Consider the following 5,403-nt stretch of genomic DNA (forward strand, 5'->3'; position numbering starts at 1 on the left):
TAAAGCTGTTTTCTTGCATCTAATGAGAAAATTAAGTTTCTTTCCCTTTCACCTTTTCACAGGTGGGTTATACCAATAGAAAAATACTCTTCAGTGCTACTGTAGGGTGTACTGGGCATTTCCTCAGCGCTTGGACAGAGATCCACTGAAACACCATTAACAGTGCTGCTCTTTTCCTGCTGCTGTGGTTTTTGCAGAAGAATGGCCTGCAACCACTATCGTTCTCTTTTGCTCAAAAACAAAACAAGAAACCTAAACAAAAGGGTAAACGTTTATTTGGAGTTAGTTTCTGGTGGGTGCTGGTAAGGCCCATCAAGCAGAGTTCAGGAGCTCCTGGATGGTTCCCTGCTGCTCGGGACTGAGCTGTCCTATGCACTCAGTCCACAGTCCTCCAGAAGTCTGTACTTAACGAATGACATTAGCCAGACATTTGGCACAAGGATTATCATGTTTAATTGCCTCATGCATTTCTCCGTCTGCAATTATTTTTAATATTTTGGGCAGATTGGTATTGTTTGGGCCAAGAATGATCGGCTGGTTACTTTCAATTAGATCACACAGATAATTAAAAGTCTGAACAGCTTCTTCCTTGTCTTCATGAAGTGGAAGCCAGGATAACCAATGTGGCAAGACTTCAACATTTACACAGTCGGGTTTGAATTTCATAATCTTCCCTACTGCTGAGATACAGTTCTCTGTTGCATTGACATTTTCTTTGGTCCTAGAATCTGCAGCCTGAAAAACTCTTAAGAGCAGTGGAAGTGCTTCTGTACAGAAAGGACGATAGTTATCTCCACCGTACTGTGCCATGACGCCCAGGCCATATGCAGCAGCTTGCCTGACTTCTGGGCTGTTGTCACACACATACTGGAGTATTGGCCTTAAGAAATACTCTGCATATTTAAAGGAGGCTGGGCTACAGTGTTCTATAACATCATCAAAGATGCATAATCCCCACTGTCTGTCTGGCCATGGTCTATGTGGACAGATGAGGTTGACTATTAACGGAAGCAGTTGTTCAAACCATGGTAACACCTTTTCTTTGTAGCTACTGAATATTGAATGCAAAATGTCTGACACTTTAGTCAGAATATAAACATCATTTTTATCCTCATCTTGTAGTGATTCTTCAACCTGCTCATCATAGTCTTCGTCTTGTCTTTTAACTTGTCTCAATTCTTGATTTTTAAAATGCTCTTCAAGTTTTGCTTTCAATATTCCTCCTAGTTCCTCAAAGTGTTCATTATTAAGGCATCCATCTCCCATTACTTCAACGCACTTTGCAAAAGAATGCATGATTTCTGAGAGGACGTCGGAATCTGGCTCTGTGCCAATGGCCTTGATGAGAGCATCGCACATAAAATGCCACATCTCCGTGAGATACTCAGGCCCGCGGATTTGCTGGTGGCATCCTTCGCCAATGGCAGATAAAGCCATCAAGCCTGCATGCCGGTATTTTCAGTCAGGATTTTGAAGCATTTGCATAATGTGTTCCTTGATCATTGGGAGAACGAGTTTTCCACCAAGTCCACAAGCCATTTGGTCTAAAGCACTCTCACCAGCAACTGCATTGCTGTCAAAGTCATCGTCTTCTAGTTCATCAGCATGGGCCCAGTCCTCATCCTCTTCTAGATCCACCATCACCGCCAACATCTGGGGAATAGTCTGGGCGACAATATTGGTATGTTTTCTTAACATAGCAGCCGCTGTCTCTGAGAGCGTCACAATCACCTCCAGGGCAAGCTGGCGCTGCATGTTATTGAGGCTCGTGTCTCCAAACAACTTTAGACTTAGCTGTAAGGTAGCTTCTAAATGAGGGCGCAAATACTTCGGAACAGTATCTGCAATCTCAACGAGGGATTTGAGGACCAAGTCGTCATTCTGGTAGCATGAATCATTTACAGCCTGTAAGAATCCAGGCAATAAGTCTGCAAAATGTTTGAACAGAGCAACACTATGCTCATTTGCAAGTATAAATGCAGCTGTAGCTCGAACAGATAATGTCCTGATCGATGGATGCTCCTGATCTTGCATACACTGAACTAACATCTGTTTGATGACGTCTAAATAGTGCTGCTGCTGGTTCCCAAAAATTCCAGGGAAGTTCCAGAATATGTGCAGTGCAGCTTCCCGTAGTCCCACATTTTGAGAACTGACGGAATAAAAAAGGAACTTCAAACCTTCAGGCCACTGATTGTTACCATCTTCATCTATTAAATTCCTGGCAAGCTCTGCAGCAATATCACAATTTTTTTCCCCTCATGCTAGATTGCGTTTCCATCTGAATAATCATTAGCAGTTCACTCTTGATGGCAGTCTGAACATCGGAAGGAAGAGTTGGGTAGACTTCATCAAATGCAGAGGACAGAAGACGTCTCAGGAGAGCAGCAGCCATTTGTCTGGCCTCCTCAGCGGTTGTTGTGTTTCTGATGGCTTGTAAGAGAAATGTGATCTTTGACTGACCTGGGATATTTTCATAGGTTTCCTCCGCCTGTTTCCAGACCACACTGTCAGGGCTGAGCAGGTTTCCCAGGAGCAGGTAGAACTGTTGCTGCTCTGCTGCGGCTGCCATTGCTAGGCATGATAGAGAAGGAGGGAGGGGAGCCGGAGCCCAGCCGTGAGGCACGCTGGCGAGCCAGCAGGAGGGGTGGGAGTGGGGGCGGGCCCAGCGCAAGGACGTTTCAAGTTTCAGCGCTGGGTGGCCAAGTTTCTTTTTTATCCATTGAAAATATTCAATCATTGTTCTTTTAAAATCAGTATCAGAAAGTTCCATCAGGCTTTCTGGCTCCAGGAAATCAATTGCTACTGTGTCTTCTTTGGGGGTTGATATATTGCTTTGGGCTAGTGGGACAAGTGAAGCACTTTGCTTTCTACGGGCCATTGGTGTGGCAGAGTTCTTTGTGTCTGAGGTGGTAGCTGCTTTTTTATTTGACGTCACAGCTCCAGAAGAAGGTTGGGCAGAAACAAGAGTAGTGTGTAGAGGGTGCATGGGCACTCCAACGCTCACGAGGAAGCGCACACCGATACACGTGGTACACGTGGGGAGGGCCTTGGGGGAACCTAAATAATGAAGGAGGAAATCTGTTGTTCCCTTTCTGGAATAGCTTCCCCACTCTTTGGATATGCTAAGGATCTCCCAGTTGTTTGAGTTAGTGGGCCCTACGTACTCAGGCCAGAAATCAGTTTGATTCCCCACGTAACTTAATCCTCAATGGTACATGAGTATTTTAGGGGAGTTTGATAAATCTTATAGATGTGGCATATATGATTGTCTTCCTGGCCTGAGGGCTGACCTGCAAATTGTAGGCAGAGGGGGTTGGGAAGGCTGGGTCAAAAGCCCCGGCTCGGCACTCCCTCCGCTGTTCTTGCAGATTTCCCACCAAAGTCCCAGGAATATTTTCTTTTTTTTCCTATAATTATATTTTATTAATTTTCATAAACATTTACAGAGATTCTGGGCTTCCACTCATTCATTGCTGCACCACTCTCTCCACCCTCCTCCCAGTTTGTTCTTCCAGGAATATTTTCTAACACAAGTCTTTTCTTTTGTAGTACAGATCTTTAATAGCCTTTTCACACTTATGCTTATTCACTTACATAATAACTTTATCACATTTTATAGTATTTAATATGTGTATTTATTGTTGTTTTGTGCTGTTGAGTTGGAACTGACCCATAGTGGGTTTTCAGAGCATGTGAATCTCATGGAAGAATGTTGCTCATCTTTTCCCTACAAAGCAGCTGGTAGATTCATACCACATGCCTCTGGGATGGTAGTGTAACTTCTTAACACTAGGCCAAATTTGAGGAGGTGGAGATTATACAACAATATAATTAATATCACATGTAAGTAAAATCTTGCTGACTATTACTTTCTCCATCATTAAAATTGGTGGAGCAGTACACTGACAGGGAACTACCAGAAATTCAGGAAGGATTCAGAAGAGGCCATGACACCAGGGATATCATTGCAGATGTCACATGGATCTTGACTAAAAGAGAATATCAGAAATATATTACTTTTGTTTTCTTGATTATGCAAAGGCATGTGACTATGTGATCATAACGAATTATGGGTAACATAATTGAAATCCCAGAACACTTAATTGTGCTCATTTGAAACTTGTACCTAAGTTGTGTCCAAACAAAACAAGGAAGTCTTGCATGGTTTAAAATCCGAAAAAGTGTTCATGGGTTGTATCCTTTCTCAATCTCAACAATTCAGTCTGTAGGCTGAGCAAATTATTTGAAAGGCTGGTCTATGTGAAGAAAAATGTGGCACCAGGATTGGAGGAAGATTCATCAACAAACTGCATTACATAGATGATACAAATTTGCTTTCAGAAACTGAAAAAGACTTGTAGCTCTTGCTGCAAAATATCAAACACTACCACTGGACCAGTAAACAACATCATGATGTTGTTCTGTACCATCACGTCAGAAGCAACCCATAGCTAACCCAAGACAGTTAATCGCTTGGGAGGAGATGGCCCACCCTTCTCCTATGGAGCAGCTGGTGGATTTGAACCGGTATTGCAGCACATCTTCTTTCTGTTAGGCCACCACTGGAACCATTGTGAGGTTATTGTTGTTGTTGTTATGTGCTATCAAGTTGCCTGCAACTCATAGAGACCCTGTGTACAACAGCCCTAAACCCTGCTCTATACTGTGCCAATATTACTATCTCTGACACACCTATCCCCATTACCCCAGACACTGAATCTAGAGCGTCTTCCTATAGATGGAAAAAATAATGAAGTTTGTCAAGAATTTCATTGTATTCACAATCAACACTCATGGTAGCAACAGTAAAGAGATCAACAGATGTGTTGCATTGGGAAAACCTGCTGTTAAGGACTTAAACAAAATTCTAAGTAATAAAACTATTAGTTTAAAAACCGAGGTGTGCCTTACTCAGACCATGGTGTTTTCAAGCTTCCCATGCATCTTAAAGCTGGACAGTGACTAAGGATGACAGAGAAGAATTGATGCCTTTGAATTATGGTGTTGGACAAGAGTTTTGAATACCCCATGGACTTTCAAAAGAAAAAACAAACCTGTTTTGAAGGAAGTGCAACTAGAATGCTCCTTAGAAGAATGCTGAAACTTTCTCTCACTTACTTTTGACATATTTTCAAAAGAAACTAGTCTTTGGAGAAAGACATCATGCTCAGAAATGTTGAGCGAGAGTCAGTGAAATATAGGAAGACACTCAATGAGGTGTATTGACACAGTGACTATCACAATTGTCTTGAGCAGAACAGAGATCATGAAAACAAGTCAAGGTTCTGATCTGTGGTTCATAGTTCTGCTATGATGGCTACTAACAATAACAACAATATTGTTGATATGTTCACTATATTAAATTTTCAAGTCTAATATAACGTAATAGCCTTCCATTAG

At 42.3% G+C, this 5,403-nt stretch overlaps 1 pseudogene; it reads right to left on the reverse strand.

Annotated features, from left to right (window-relative positions):
- Nucleotides 1-312: 312 nt before the first annotated feature.
- LOC102862558 lies at nt 313-2,572 on the reverse strand (annotated as a pseudogene).
- Between the last annotated feature and the right edge of the window lie 2,831 nt (nt 2,573-5,403).

This window comes from Elephantulus edwardii, unplaced genomic scaffold (genome assembly GCF_000299155.1).
Source record: "Elephantulus edwardii isolate Elephantulus edwardi_28Jun2011 unplaced genomic scaffold, EleEdw1.0 scaffold00458, whole genome shotgun sequence".
Classification (NCBI taxonomy): Eukaryota; Metazoa; Chordata; class Mammalia; order Macroscelidea; family Macroscelididae; genus Elephantulus; species Elephantulus edwardii.